Source organism: Benincasa hispida, chromosome 2 (genome assembly GCF_027475165.1).
Source record: "Benincasa hispida cultivar pf3 chromosome 2, pf3_genome.v1.1, whole genome shotgun sequence".
NCBI classification, from domain to species: Eukaryota; Viridiplantae; Streptophyta; class Magnoliopsida; order Cucurbitales; family Cucurbitaceae; genus Benincasa; species Benincasa hispida.
Window position 1 is genome coordinate 37767031 of NC_143479.1, and position 17714 is coordinate 37784744.

Sequence of the window (17714 nt, forward strand, 5' to 3'; positions counted from 1 at the left end):
CAGAATACCCCCACTCCTCATGTCATCACATGTACGAATTAGGATCACTTCATCTATAGCACTTTACAACTCCTTGTAACAACTACAGACTGGGCCGCATCCAATAGTGTTACCAGAATAAGGAACCCAACCTTATTCATATACTATAGACCATTTTGACTATTTACTCGAACCTGATCCACTTTTATGTCTCTACATAAAGTTCAAGTACTCATGTAATAGTCATGGATCTTTTAGTCTATTGGATTTGTTTCTAATGAAATAAGCAATTCATATATTCAATAACAACATTATTGAATTTTCAGAATAAGTTTTATTGTTTACAATCCACGAGTTTTAGGACATAAAATCCAATAATTTTTTCACCAAGAGCAAAGGACTATTTGCAATATCTAACAATCTGACTTTAAAATTAGCAATGGACTCATCATCGTGTATTCTAAGGTTCTCAAATTTTGTTGTCAACAACTGTAGCCTTGACATCATGACTTTAAAAGTTTCCTCATGTGTACCAGACAAAATGTCCCATGCCTCCTTAACAAAGACACAAGTATTAATTAGTTTATATGTGTTGCAATCTACACCATTAAATATGGCATTCAAGGCACGAGAATTCCCCAACGAAGCTTCAGCTTCTTCTCCAGACCATTGTGACTCTTCAAGACCTTTTACCCATCATCAGTTTTGATGGTAGGATGAGACCATCTAGCAACCACTGCTTTCCAGGTTTTGCTATCGATTGACATCAAGAAGGCAATCGTTCGAGCTTTCCAATATAGGGTTTTATGCCCTAAAACTCGTAGATGGTAAATGTAATTTTTGACTGTTCATTAATAAATTATTATTGATGTTTTTCAATAAAGTGTTATTGCTTAATATTATGTTAATTATGCCTAAATAACTCTAATCCAATAAACTAACATCCTGGGTTGTTGTATGTGTCTTGAGCTGTATGTGGAGACATACGGGGATCACCGTGTTGGCTTTTTGGCCCTTAATGTCAAATTAATTAATTAATTAATGTTTTGATGATAACAAACTCAATTTTTAATTACTGAAAATTTTTGTGTTTTAATATATCCATAGCGTAGAGCTCGGAACAATGATTCCAACACCTCTTGAATCACTCAAATCGGAGCTAAAACGAAGACGATATGACCGAAACAAGTCTATAAAGAAACTACCATGTGGATGACGTGGCAAACCAGACCATTTGCACGTAGACATGTGGCAGCATATTGGTTGAATTGTGAATCATTAAGAGATTAACATATGATGGAATTTTGATTTTTGGATTGATTTAAAATAAAAAAAATTGAAATTAAAAAAAATTAAAAAGAAAAAGAATTTAATATTATTTTATTTTTGTGTCTAACGGCTAGTTTTTTACACATGGTATATTTTTTATTTTTGGATTGACTTTAAAGAGAATGAATTTTAAAAAAATGAATTAAAAGGAAAATGAATTTAATATTATTTTATGTTTGTGTCTAATGGCTAGTTTTTGACACATGGTATGTTTTTTTATTTTTTGGATTAATTTTAAAAAGAAAATGAATTTAATATTATATTTTGTTTATATCTAACGGTTTAGTTTAAAATCTCCACCATTGATTTTTCTTTTCCAAAATCCAATGGTCCAAATTAATTGTGGTTTCTAAAAATTTTTCCATCTCTATATACACCATCTTTCTCTCCAAATTTTAAACCAACAAATTTTACATTTCATAATCCTCCAAAACTCAAAAGTTCCATTGTTGCTCTCTCTAAGTTCCCAATTTTTTTCTTTTCATCTTATTCTTGAGAGAGTGTTATTATATTGTGAGGATAAACTTGTTGAGTGCTTAAACTTGTAAATCCACTCTAGTGAGAGTTGTATTGTGTTCTTCAAAAATTCCAACATTTGTAACGGTTTGATCTTAAACCGTGGAAAGGATCGGGTTTGCTCTTGAATCCGTAAAAGGAACGGTGGTGTAACGGTTGGGCTCTAATCCGTGGAAAGAGTCGGAAAGATTTTATTCAAATTCCCAAGAGGCGCTTGGGGAGTGGAGTAGGTCGAGTTTGACCAAACCACTATAAAAATTACGGTGTCTTCTTCTCTAACTCTTTCATTTTTATTTTTGTAATTAATTTAAGCAATTTATTGTATGTTTTAGTTTGTTCTTATTTATTTGCTAAAATTTGATATAATTAAATTATCACATTTTTGTCATCTTATTTGTTGCATAAATTGAATTTTTCTTATTATTTATAAAAAGTGTATCAATTAGTTTAATTTGGTTAATTTAGAAAAAAAGTTTAATTAAACCCTATTCACCCCCCTCTAGGGTTGTCATATCGATCCAACACACTGTTCAAGATACAACCTAAAGGGTCTTATCCTGTAACATGATGGATATGGTCTACTTTGTATTTAATACAAACATAATGATTCAACATGTTCGTGTAGGAGACATGTGAGTGGGGGTATCCCATGCAATGAGTTTGCATGAGACTGGACCGCGAAATAGTAACCTTTAGTTGTAATACCGTTGACTAGTTAGGTTTCTATTTCACTAGGATGACCTAGGCAACTTAACCTCAATCCTGAGTGAGTTATGAACTTCTGTTCACGAGGGATTGTCCTTTGATTTGTATGAGTAAGAGTGGTCGGTTTGCCGACTCAATAGGCCTACCATTTTGGGGACAAAATAGAGTGGATAGCTGGGAACGTAATTTCATAAGATGGAATTCACTCATTTTCTACTTTAGGAAGTAGATGAGTGTTCCCTTAAGTGGTGTTTTCGGGTCTTGAACATAGAGCCCTGCCCTCTCATTGACTCGAGAGGGATTTCTGTTTGTTGGTTGGACCACAAACATGTTGTTCATTAGAGGAGCACTAGTACTTAAGGATGTACAAGTAACTTAGGGGTAAAATGGTAATTTTAACTCAGTTGGTGTTACGAACACTCGTGAAAGACTAACTTGCTGTTATTGGTCTATATCCGTGGATACAGTAATATATCTACAGTGAGAAGAGTGCAACTATGAGTTTGTAGTGGAGTGTATCCACAGCTAACAAATATTGACTAACTCGGTTAATGAGTTTAGTCAATTAATCTCATATCGTTGGAGCTTCTGATCTGTAGGTCCATTAGGTCCCACGGGTAACTCATTCAAGGGTATTGATAAAATTAAAGTAATTTGAATTGTTCAAATTAACTAAGGAAAAATAATATAATGTATGTTGATACATTATAATATAAAATTTAAAATTTAATTAAACTTTATGATTTTGAATTTGATTTAAAAATTAATTTATGGAAGAATTAAATATCTGAAGGATTTTAAATATTAATTTTAATATGAATTAATTATTTTAATTTAATTATATTTAATCAAATATGATTTGATTAAATTAATTGAATTAAAACTATAGATTATATGAGAGAAAGATAATTGAATCGTAAGATTAAATTAAATATGTGATATTTAATTTAATGATTAATTAATTAGAAAATTAATTATTTTAATTTAACTATATTTAATTAAATATGATTTGATTTAAGTAATTGAATTAAAACTATAGGTTATGTGAGCGGGATGTATTAGAATATGATTCTAATACACATTTAATTAAATATAGGAGATATTTAATTATTATTAATTAATTTGATTAATTAATAATTATTTAATTTAATATTTTTAAAATTAAATTCGATTTAATTTATTTAGTTAAATTAAATATATATTTATTATTATTTAATTAATTAAAATAAATTAAAATTATATTTGTTTATTTTAATTAATAATTATAATAATGATAAATTAAATAAAAAAATGTAACTGGAGTTACGTTTTTCAAGGGGGGAGGGAGTTTTCTCCCTAATTTTTCTCCCTCTCCCTTTGACTCTCATAGATGAGGCTCAGATCTCTGAGAATTAGTGTGTGTTAACGGAAAAAAAGATCTCTCTCTCAGATTTTTTTTCTCCCATTATTCTCCCTTAATCTAAGATCAAGAAGAGGGGATCCCACAATCCCGCCTCGTCAGATCCATGAGAGAATACCAGTGAAGGATTCTTTGAGGTGTCGTTGATATCCAATAAATATTGTTGAAGATGAAGTTGGTACTTCAACAAGGATCGATGAAGCAACCAGTACTTCAGGTCCATCTCGTCCCTCTAAATCTTGAGAGTGCCTCGACGCAGTGGGAGGGTCATGACACGACCTGACCGCTACTTGGGTTTAACTAAAACTCAAGTTGTCATACCTTGATGGTGTTGAGGATCTATTGTCCTATAGACAGGCTATGAATGACGTAGATAAGGACCAATGGGTCAAAGCCATGGACCTCGAAATGGAGTCTATGTACTTCAATTCAGTATGGAAACTAGTAGATCTACCTGAAGGGGTAAAAACCATTGGGTGCAAATGAATCTATAAAAGAAAGAGAGATGCAGTTGGGAAGGTACAAACCTTCAAAGCTATACTTGTAGCAAAGTGTTATACCCAAAGAGAAGGGGTTGACTATGAGGAAACATTTTCTCCTATTGCTATGCTCAAGTTCATAAGAATTCTCTTGTCCATATCCACATATTATGACTATGAAATATGGAAAATGGATGTCAAAACTGCAATTCTAAATGGTAATCTTGAAGAGAATATCTTTATGTCTCAGCCCGAGGGGTTCATAATCCAAGGTCAGGAGCAAAAGGTTTGCAAGCTGAATTGATCCATTTATGGGTTGAACCAGGCGTCCAGATCTTGGAATATTATATTTGATACTGAAATAAAATCTTTTGGTTTTGACCAAAACATTGATGAGCATTGTGTTTACAAGAAGATCATCAAGAAGAAAGTAGCTTTTCTATACTTTATGTGGACGACATCCTACTCATTGGGAATGACGTAGGGTACCTGACTAACATAAAAACTGGCTAACAGCCCAATTCCAAATGAAAGATTAGGGAGAGGCACAATATGTTCTTGGGATCCAGATCATCAGAGATCGTAAGAACAAAATGCTAGCATTATCTCAAATAACGTATATCGACAAGATATTGTCTAGATAGTTGATGCAGAGCTCCAAGAAAGGTTTGTTGCATTTTAGACATGGGGTTCATCTGTCTAAGGAGCAATATCCTAAGACACCTCAAGAAGTTGAGGATATGAGATGCATTCCCTATGCCTTAGCTATGGGCAGCTTAATGTATGTCATGCTATGCACTAAGCTTGACATATGTTTTACTGTGGGGATAGTCAGTAGATACCAATCTAATCCAGGGTTAGACCACTGGACAGCGGTTAAGAATATCCTCAAGTATCTTCTGAGAACGAGAGGTTACATGCTGGTGTATGGGGTTAAGGATTTGATCCTTATAAGATATACCGACTCTGACTTTCAGACTGACAAGGATTCTAGAAACTCTACATTAGGGTCAATGTTCACCCTTAATGGGGGAGCTGTAGTTTGGAGAAGCACCAAACAGGGATGCATTGCAAATTCCACTATGGAAGCTGAGTATGTAGCTGCTTCACAATATGGCTCAGGAAGTTCCTCTCAAATTTGAAAGTTGTTCTAAATATGGACTTGCTCATTATGTTATACTGTGATAACAGTGGGACTGTAGCCAATTCGAAAGAACCTCGAAGCCATAAACGAGGAAAGCATATAGAAAGGAAGTATCACCTCATACGGGAGATTGTGCAACAAGGACATGTTATTGCCACCAAGATTGCTTTGGAGCATAACATTGCTGATCCATTTACAAAGACTCTCTCGGCTAAAGTGTTTGAGACTCATCTAGAGAGTCTAGGTTTGCGAGACATGTATATAGTATAATCTAGGGCAGGTGGGAGATGTGTAATGGGTATAAGAATGCCTAGTTTATTGTATTTGTATATTTACTTTCCATGTAATGTACATTATACATTTGACATTTTCAACTTTGGATTATTTTTATATATATCCCACTAACTAGAGCTTTAGTTCAAATGGGAGTTTGTTAGGTTTTATGCCCTAAAATTCGTAGATAGTAAATGTAACTTTTGACCGTTCATTAATAAATTAGTATTGATGTTTTTCAATAAAGCGTTATTGTTTAGGGAGTGACGCTAGGTTTGTGATATGATTTTCAAGCCAAACAAATATAGGTGAAGCACAAGAGTCTGGAGGGACAAATCGGTGATTGTGAGTGACAAATGATTTAAGATGTTTTATCTAGATGCTTTCAAAGCTTAATTTTATTTGAAATAAGTTAACTTTTTGAGAATGAGATTTATGAGCTAGATGTTTTCATGTTTCTAAGGTATATGGAAGCATGAATCTTTCTTATATGAGCTACATGCTCCAATGTTTCAATTTATGTTAAAGTATGGATTTTTCTTTAAAAAGCTTTATATACTCTTTATATGCTATCTTTCCAATGATATGTTTCAAGCATGTTTTAATGATGTTAAGCATTCCTAATGTGATTCTTTTAAGCATCATGAGAATGCTTTTATATTTAAATGCCAAAACGTTTATGGAGTGTTGATGAGTTTATATACAAAATATGATTTATAAAGGTATGTTTTAAGTACCCTAGTTGACAAACTTATTTATAAAGGTATGTTTTAAGTACCCTAGTTGACAAACTCTCAATACTCAAGGAGATCAAGGTATCTGAGAATCTCATACCCAAGAAGATGAAGGTATTGAGAGAATTCATTATCTATATATGTATGATGGTCTTTGGGACCCATTTTAGCACACATATAGGCTTTGGGTCATGTGTTAGGGTATTTAACCTTTTAGGGGCATATCTATGTTCACATATAAGAATGATTGATGTCGAGAGTATTGAGCTTGCTCTACCTCAACTAAGATAAAAGGGTACAGGTTATGTATGGATGTTTAATGAGAATTGCAAAAGTTTTGCTATGTTTTTAGGGTTTTCTAATATTTCCATGTATAGTCTTAGTGTTGCTAAGCTCGTAAGTTAGCATATTTAAACCCTAAATTATGATTGATTATATGATTTACCATAGTTCCTTTTAAATTTAAACATGTTTAAGTATTTATTTTAGATAGTCACTCACTGAGCTTTCTAGCTCACATTTTCAAAATGTTTTCACTCCTCAAGTAGCGATCGAGATCCCGATGCCTAGCTTTCGGCTGCCAGTTTGCCACACAACCGCTAAAGGAACCCTGATAATCAAGAAGTCCTCTAGGTCTACACTTAGTCTTTGGTTGTCTTGTAAACATGTACATATTAGCTGGGGAAGGGTAGAAACCCAAGTTGGTAAATATATTTATGGATTTTGTTGCATGAGAACCATGATCTGTATATAAATATGCAATGTTTGTTGTGTGTTAAACCCTTTTTCATCATTGAGTTCTTGATGTCTTAAAGGTTTGAGTTTGAAATGCTTGGAAATATGTAAATATACTTGTCTATCAAGTTATACAGGAGCGTGGAAACATGTTACAGGTAGAAGATAGGCAATAGATATCAAAAGAGGGTTGGCATTTATTGTCTTCACATCTCTTTCCTGGTTAAGAGGGTAGCTTAGGAGGGGATGTGACAAAAGTCATTACATATATATTGGAAGTATTTGTGGTATGGAACTCATTGAATGATGTTTTTAAATGTCATATTTGTGGAGTGTTTGTCATGCATTTTTTGTTTTTAATTCATCGATAATTGTTCATGTGTTTTCTTTTGAGTCAATAAATATTTCGTTTTGGCATTAAAAAAAGTATTTACCAACGACGGAATCTAGAAAATTTGGGAATCCGATTTTCTAGAGTTCTTGAGTAAGGAGTCGATTCTTTAAAAGTCTGAGATCAATCTCCAATACGTTTTTTTTATTAAAATATTAATATACTCTTCTATGTTTGCTTAATTATTATGATGTTTTTTAATGGAAAATTATTTCAAATGGTAAAACTGTTGAAAATATTTATAAGATATAACAAAACTTTAAAACTATCAATGATAGATGTTGATATACACTGATAGACTTCTATCGGTGTCTATCAATATCACCGATAGACACTGATAGAATCATTGATAGTTTTAAAATTTTGTTATATTTTGTAAATATTTTGTTTTATTTTTTTACATTTAAAAATGACCCTTTTTTAATTATGTTTTGCTTATATAATGATCATATTACATATTATTTGATTTTTAATTAAAATTTCTCAAAGTTTTAAAGTATTTCTAATTTAAATTTCTCTAAGTTTTAAAAATCTTTCCTAAAACTCTTTTTAAATTACGTAAAAAATCTTTAAAACTACACATTTTTTTTGTTTTCAAACGTTTAAAAATTAATCTATTATTTCAAAAAGTGTCCTAATCAATGTTTTTTAATCACTTATTTAGAAGCCTGTTTTCGTTAAAAAAAATTCCTACGATAGAATCTAGGATATTTGGGAGTCCGATTTACTATTGTTGAGGTGAGGGATCACATCTATGGGAGTCCGAGATTTGACCCCAAGAAAAAATGAATTTAATTAATATTTTTATTAAAAGGCTATTCCTATGATGGATTTTGAGAAATTGTAATAATTTCTCACATTCTTGAGGTGAGGAATTTTTCCTCAGTTATAATATAGTCAAATTGATGAAAAAAATTTCACTTATTTTATGGGATCATTACTTCAAGTATTGGAGTAACATGGGGTAATAAGATATTTACTTTAAAACTTTTTTTTTTCAAAAGAATAATTTTAAAGAATATTTTCAATTCAATATTTGATTTTTGGCCACCATTTTCTAAATGGGTGTTATGGGGTGCTAACACCTTCCCCATATCCAAATGACTCCCAAACTCAACTCTAGTTTTCGCAAACCATTTTTGTTTTTTAATTAAAAGTTGTTTATTTTACTTCGATGTCCAATCACATCGTAAAAAAGGTTGGGGTGACTCCAAACTTTTTTATTTCAAAATAAACCCTTTTTTAGAACGACGCTCGCTTTGCATCGTCTTGGGCACGTGGCTACAGTTACAATAGTTGTAAAATGTTACAAGCGATTTGATTCTAATTGTTTATGTGGAGACATGTGAGTTGGGGTATCATATACAAAAAGTTTGTATAAGACTGGACCAGTAAATTATTAATCTCTCTTTATAACATCATTACTTGAAGAGATTAACATTTCACTAGGATGACCATAGGTGACTTGACCTTAATCTTGAGTGAGTTGTGAAGCAATCCTTTGATCTGTATGGGTGAGAATGACCGGATTCGCTGACTTGATAAGCTTACCATTTTGGGAATTTGTTCGAGTAGGGAGTTAGGAGCACAGACACAAAAATATATCTACATGCAACTGTGAGTCTTTAGTGGAATGACCTGCAGTTAATGAATGTTTATTAATTTAATTAAAGAGTTTAATTAATTAATTTTGTATCATTGGAGCTTCTAATCTGTAGGTCCATAAGATTCCTTACTAGTTCATTAAGGGTAAACACAATAATCAATTGATTTTAGATTAGTTTGAATTGTTTAATTAAATAAGGGAATTAATTGTATAAGATACGATTAATATAATGTATACAGATACATTATAATATAAGTTGTTTTGAATTAGATTCAAAATTATACTTTATAATATGTGAGAAATATATATTTGAATAAGATTCAAATATTCATTACGTGAATAAGATTCATACAATATTATAGGCAAAATTAATATGAATGAAAGGTTGTTCAAATTAAATTAAATATATGATATTTAATTAATTAAGTATTTTTAAAATAATTAATATTTATTTAATTATATATATTAAATTTGATTTCATACCTATTATTTAAATTTAAAATTTGTATTTTTTTTTAGAAATTAACTCCTTGGAAGTTATTTATAAAGTGGTGGAAGGGAGTTATAACTCCCTCCCCAAACCACTTCTTCTCTCACGTAAAAACACAGGGAATAAGTTTTTGTTTCTTGTCAATCATACAATTTTCCAGAAAAACTAAGAGAAGGGCTCTTTAAATATTCTTCATCTACTTCCCCAAGATCTCTCACACAAAATTTTCCCTACAAAATTAGGAGTCTACACATCCTAGATCTCTTGTCTTGAGAATAGTAAGGACTTCAAGTGATGGTGTCCAGAGAAGTTCATTGTACCTGTGTTCGTGTTCTTTGAGGAATTTTTATAGCACGAGGAGTTCGTGACTATTGGGGAGATTATTTCGTGGAGAGGAAATATGTGAAGAAAGATCCACAAAGGTAAGTCCTTCTCTTTCATGTTCATCCTCTCTAAAAGCATGCTTTAAATTGTAGACGTTTATCTTGTATATTTCTTTGTATGTTTCTCTGTGTTTTTTAGATTTTTCAAAATGGATTATCAATGGCATGACGTTTACACACTTCCGTATGGAATTCAATTCCTTCACATATACTATAGACCTTTAGGTTATTTCTTGAACATGATCGACCTGTATGTCAACTACATACTATTCAAGACTGCATGTAATTTCCTTGGATTTTTCTAGTTAGTAGATAGATTAATATTGTGACATTGATAATTAAATTAATAAACTAATTGATTATGAGGCTTTAGGGCATAAATCCCAATAAAGAGGGGGTTCCACCCCTAGTTGAGTCTCTTTTCTTCTTCTATTTTTCTATAATTTTCAAGTATTAGAGATGTTGTATTGGCAATATTTGTTTATGCCTAGTGGATGTTACTCAGGGTGTCTCTACATCTGTTGTATCAGATAAAGGATTGTTACTGGAAATGTTGATCCTACAAAATATATTTTCCTTATTTTGAAAATTCTGTCTACAGTTTTTTTTACATATTTCCTGTCTTTCCTGAGCATGACTATTTTGGGAACTAGAGTTGCTCTCTTGCTTTTCCACGGTGCATATTTAAAGGCATAGTGATTGGTGTTTGAAGTCAGATGTTTCATAAGAATTACAAGTGCTATTGTCTTGTGAGGATTTTTCACAAGTGTGTCGATCTTTGAAGAAATGAAGGCCGTGTAGTTGTAAGTTTGGAGGTTTACTCCGAGTTGTATTGTCTTATTCTTTAACATTTTTAGACGAGTTTCTTAAGCTTAGGGGGAGTTTAAGCTATTCACATGAATTGGTCTTTATTTGAGTGGGAAAGATAAAGTCCTTGTGACATGGAGTCTCACGGCTTAAGGGGAGCTTAAATCACTTCAAGAGGGAGTCTCAAGCTTAGGGACAACTTAAGTAATCTTCACTAATATCCATACTTAGGAGGAGCCTAAGTTTCAAAGGGAGGGAGTCTCACATCTAAGGGGAGCCTAGTTGATCATTTGAGTAGTTAAGCTTTACGAGTATCATTGTAATCGTGCTATTGTTACAGATAAGTATAACACTGTAATTGCTTAACATTCGTTAGTGAATTTATCTTTCCTTGTCATACTACCCCCCAGGCGTAGGTGTATTTCACCAAACTGGGTTACCAAACTTTAGTGTCTCTATTATTTGTTTGTTTGTTATTATTTTCTAATGTTATGAGGAATGTTGTAACATTATTCTTAACAATACCTAGGGTGTAGTAGGTAACCTTTTATTTTCATCAGATTTTATCTTTCATTTTGGGTTGTTAATATACTTTGGATGATGCTCAATTTTGACTACATCATGTTATCTCACAACAGAAGCTACTTTATGCCTCTAATCTTAGTTGTTTATTATGTTTAATGTGCTTAATTATTATTTTTTTGTAGAAATTCGAGCAAATCATGCATTTTGGAGCATCACAGACCATTTAGAATTAATTTGAAGCTATTTGAAGTGATACTGACCACTTGAAGCTTCAAAGGATGCAAAAGGACAAAAATACCCCAAAAAGGTCTGGCATCGTGGCACTGTTCGACGCTTTTTTCAGAGAGCTCATAAGGCAAGAGCACTGATTGCTTCAGATATCAATGAAAGAATGTGCGCCGCAAAGCTCGGACTCCGTAAAGGCCTTTCAGGGCATCAACGTCGCATCACCATCACATTTTTATATGTACTTTTCTTTGGCTTTTTTAGGGTTGAGCAACTTGAATTCCATGGAGGCAGAAGAGTTCTCTACAAATTTCTCCTTTTCTCTTCATAATGCTAGCACTTCTTAGGTTAGATTTCTTTTTATTTTAGGTTGTAATCATTGAATGGATGCTCCCCCTTCTCCACTTTGTTTATGGATTGTTAAGGTAAGAGTTTTTCTAATTTTTGGGAGCAAGGACCTATGTAAATTTCTTGATATTTATTTTAAATGAACTACACATTTTAAATTTATGGTTTGAATCTTGTTTGTATTTAGATAAATGTTTATGTATGGATTGACACCTCTACCATGAATGTATGTCTTAGCTAAGATTAGTTGCTTGCATGTTCTTTATTTGTTTATCTAGCTAAAATGAAAAGTAACAATTGGTTGAATCATATAGGCTAGGAATATAGGCTTCCTATAGCCCTTGAATCCATGCTAAACCTAGGCTCAAATATTAATTGGTTAGTTAATTAGGCTACCTAATTGGTTAATTACACATGAAATCCTAAACTGTAATGCAAATGTGTTACTTTTAGATGGACGCCTTCGAACCCAATAAGACTAATGCATTTATTAGGGCTTAGGCTTAGGCTTTAATTAATAATTAGGGTGTTTATTTGGTTTAATCTAATGAGTTGGTTACCTATAACATCAATGAGTTTGGTTAGGCCAACTGAGTCATTGTGCACACATAAATTAAATGTATGCTCGATTAAAAAAAAATCAATGTTAAAAAATTGCATAGGAATTCAGCCTACTCCTAGAACTAGAATTTCCAATCCGAAGTGACATTTACCTGCTTTATCTTTTATTTTCATGCATATTATCTCTATCATACCAAACTCCCTTTTTACCACTATAACTAGTTAACTGACTATTCGAAACACATATTGCATTTCCTTGCAAATTGACTTGGACTTGATTGCTATGCATTTGTAGTAGTAGTAGAGTTCGGTAATTATAACATCGTCACGACGAGTTGTTGAGGTTAGTTTTTCTAGTTTAGGAGTGAAGAGAATGAATGATTCACCCTACAGCGGAAGCGTTGGATTGCATAATTTTTATTTAGAATTAAATATAAATTACAAGAGGGTCAAACATTTACTTACCTTTGGAGAACGAGTTGGTGAGTCTATCCCTTGGCCCTCTAACTCCATGAAGTTGAATTTCCATCTTCATCTTCTCCACAAGATCTAAAACAATACTTAAGCTTTTAAAAGTTGGGATAAATCTCATTTGGCCTCCAAAATAGGTTATCCATACAAAATTTCCACACATGATGTCTTTCACTCCTCAATCTCTTGCTCCCACTCCTCGATTCTCGCTCTCAGTTTATGCTTAGATTCTCACTCTCAAATTCTTGCGTTCACTCCTCATCCTTCCTAATTCCCCTGTCTCTTTGTCTACCATTGTTGCTCTGTAACTAACCTCCAAAACAATAAAGTGATAGAGTAAACATGCATAAAACGGAAGCTAACATAATCATTAAACATTCTAATTATACTTAATTTGAGTATAAAGCATGGTGAAAAATAGTTTTAACAAAGAGGGTTTCAGAATGTACAACCTTTGTAGATTCACTCCAAATCCTTGCAATCTCCACGAATTAGATCTCCAAATCTTCAGTAGACTACCAAGAGGATCTTTCTACTATTCTCAGCCTTGGATTGAGTGGTGGAAACTCAGAATTGAGAGCAATTGGAGAGGGTTTCTAAGAGCAAATAAATTTCAAAATTTCTGTAAAAATTCAAATTGCATGATCCTCATTCCTTTGAAAACTAGAGTATTTATCAAGTTAATTCATGCAAGCACTTACTAATTCAGCTAATTGACACTTCAATTAGCACTTAATAAGTGGGCAAGGTGTTAAAATGTGGACTAATCCACTCAAAATCCCATTTTTGTGTTAAATCCACAAACCAAATTATTTTCCAATTTTGAATTAGATTTAATTCTAAATTAAATAAATTTCAATTTCTAAAAATTGAATTTAATTTGGAAATTGATTTAATTTTAAATAATAAATTAAACAAATTGAATTAATTAATTAATAATTTAATATCAAATATTAAATTAATAAAAAAAACACCTAATTTAAACATTAATCCTATTCATGTAATCAATATTTAAATATTGTGAACTCTCCAATTATGTTTAGTTTCAACAAAATTAAATATTAATTATATCAAATATAATTATCCAACTCCTAAATGAAATTGAACATTTCAAATTCAAACCCTAAATAGAAATTTGAACACTTCAAATTCACTCAATCTTCTAATCCAAGGTTTAATCTTTTACGAGCTAGTAGAGGGACCTTATGGACCTACAGATCATGAGCTCCAACGATTTGAGATTAATTGGCTAAACTCTTTAAACCGAATTAATCAATATTCGTTAACTATCGAGACATACCACTATAGCTCAGTAGTTGCACTCTCTTCACTGTAGATATATTTCTATCCACTTGATTTAACCATAATCAGTAAGTTGATCATTCACAGGTCATTCGTATTTACAATTAGGTTAAAATTACCATTTTACCCCTATAAATATATCTTGCTACCTAAGTCACCACTGATCCTCTATTGAACAATTGGTTTATAGTCCAACTAATAAACCATGTCCCTCTTCTTCATGAGAGGGTGGGGTCTCTTTGTTCAAGACAAGAAATCAGTACTTAAGAGAACAACCTATCTACTAACCTAGATTAGGTAAGAGTGAATTTCTTCTTGCAGAACTATGTCCCTAGCTATCTATCCGATTTTATCCCCAAAGTGGGAGGCTTATTAAGCAGTGTTGTTGAACTACTCTAACATATGCAGATCAAAGGATAATCCCAAATAAATAGAAGTTCATATTTAGCTCAGGATTAAGATCGAGTTACCTTAGGTTATCGAATTGAAATAGCCAGTTTGAATAGTAAATGGTCGTTATAAAGAAAAGTGACTATTTTCGTGGTACGGTCTTATGCAAATGTCTTTTTCATAGGATGCCCTCGTTCGCATGTCTCCACATGAACAGTTTCAGGATCACATCGTTTGTATCAGTATACAAAATGGGTCGCATCCATAGTGTCCCTAGGATGAGGTACCCAATCCCGTCCATATACGTATAGTTCTTTTAGGCTATATACTATAACTTGATCCTCTTTTATGTCTCTACTTAAAATTAATGTATTCATACTATAGCCATGAGTTTGTTTATTGAATTTTAAGTGCAATTTCAATAATACTTTTATTGATAAAATAGAATACGTTTCATATATTATGAACTACGAGTTTTAGGACATTCCCATCATAAAGATCGCGGAAACTTACATGGTGAAGAAGTATGAATGGGCCAAATACGAGAAAATACAAGATTTTGATTTTTCTTTCTCATTCAACACATTTTCATTTCTTATTATTTCCCCCTTTTCTCATCTCTTTTGTGTACTCTCTCTATTTTTTTTTTTAATGGTGAGTACTTTTAGGGCTTCTTATTGTGCTTTTACAGAGATGGTTGTTCTTGAAAATAGTGAAAACCTACATGATGATGAAGCACTAATTGGCCTAATACTGGATGGTACAAAGCCACAACTTTCTACAAAGCATCAATGCTTGTTTTATTGTAACATTGCCTAATAATTTTACAACAAATGAGCGAAGGAAGCATCGATTTGAGAAGATAAATGAGCGAGAAGGAAAACAACAACAATGAAAGAAGGGAGTGAAAAAAGCAAGAAGAGAGGAAAAGAGAAAGAGATAAGAGATAAGAGAGAGAGGGAAGTGAGAAGAAAATAACCAGAAAAAGAGAAGATAGAAGAGAGAGAGAAGTGAGAAGAAAAAAGTGAGAAAGAGGAGAAAGAGAAAAGAGAGAAGGTATAAGAGAGAAAGCATAAGAAAGAAGTGAGAAAGTGAAAAGAGAGCTAGAAGAGAGAAGAGAGAAAGGGAAGCGAGAAAAGAGAAAGGGAAGTAAGAAAAGAGAAAAGATGAGAGGGAGATTTTTGTATGAATGACCCATTCTCAGCCCCCTAAATGAATAATGACCCACCCGTAAAAAACAAATGAAATCTAATAGTCTGCTTACATCTAAGCACACTACTGTATTTTATACCGTATCACATTAAAGATGACTATGTCTATCGTAGCCCTGGTGTGATGACACATTTATCGCGATCTTCATTTTTCTCACATTTCGCTATGCTTTTGCCATGATTTTTGTGGTGAGGTAGAGAAAATGAAAACTACAATAAATATGATCATTGTGTGAAGACTATGATATATGTAATGCCCCAGGACAAGGATTCAGAATCCGGATTTGACGCCTGATGGCCCTAGCATTCCCCTGCATTCCCTTCGTCCTGGCTATGTCCCAATTGTGACGATCCGACTTTCTTGGATTTATACTAGGCTATTACTACATGTAAGCATAAATTTCAAAATGACAATCTCATACATTTTAACTAAAGTCAAAAGAATTTTATTAAATAAATAGTTTTTGTAAAATTTAAATAATTGAACATCTTTGATCGGGGTCTCCCTGAAATATAAGTTCAAAATAAATTTGAAGAAGCTTTATAAATAAAAATTTCAAACAATGGAACTCTAAGTTCAAACATCAAGACTGAAATTTAAAACATGAAAACATGAAAACATGAGCAGAAACATCTCTTTGGTCGCAATGGCACAATCACAATTTCCTTTTGTCATTTGTCAGTATGTCTTTGCTCCTACCTGAAAACATAACATAAGAAATGATGAGTATAAAATACTTAGTAAGTAATTCTACTACTGGGGTCAGGCTAAACATTTATGTCCGATAAATGCAACATTCTAATAGGACATCCAAAAACCTCTACTTATCATGGATGACCATCTAGTGAATAATTTCACCTAGCCTACTGTCTATGAGATGTACCCTTTAGGAGATAACTAACCTCTGACGATCCTAAAGGAGATAACTAACCTCTGGTAATCCTGAAGGAGACACTAATCTCTAGTGAATCTCATAGGAGAAACACAAACCTCTGGTGAAATCCTAAAGGAGATCAGTAACCTCTGGTGAAATTCCAAATGAAACACAAACCTCTAGTGGGTACATGACTACGGGTAAGGGCAACTATCACTAACATAAATGTCATGCATCATAAAACAGATTCCCATACATGAATCATAACACAAAGCTCATACATACTCACACATGTCAAATAAGATCTAGTTCATACTCATACATTATTGTAAAATATTATAAAACAAGATTATGCTCACACTTATCACATACTTCAAACAGGACAGTCATATATTCATATTTCCTTTCTAATCAGGCATCATGATTCATACAGTCTTATAACCATCAAAATTATCCTTATTATTGCCCGACACGAAAGCAGTTCCAATAGTAAGATTACTTATCTTGAACTTGAGCTAGATAAAACTCTGCGAGCAATCTACCTCCCTCATCTAACTTCTAGGAATGCTTGTTGAAAAAAAAAAGAAGTTGTCTTTCTCAAATAACTAAACCATGTAAGGACCCGAATTTAGGAGGAGTGCATGAATGAATCGATATCACATTCGAATGTGAGGGATCCTAAAACTTTGAAAGTATGGTTAACAGAGACTTAAAAGAAATAAAAGTTACTATCTATACCAAGGGACATTTTCCTTTTTGGTGGTTCAGTCATAAACGTATTTATCTTGAAGCAATTCTAGGTAGAATGACCTCCTAGAAATTTCCTTAAGATACAT

At 32.5% G+C, this 17714-nt stretch overlaps 1 pseudogene; it reads left to right on the top strand.

Moving 5' to 3' along the window:
* Positions 1–5174: 5174 nt before the first annotated feature.
* Positions 5175–5549, top strand: LOC150037875 (secreted RxLR effector protein 161 pseudogene; annotated as a pseudogene).
* Positions 5550–17714: the final 12165 nt, after the last annotated feature.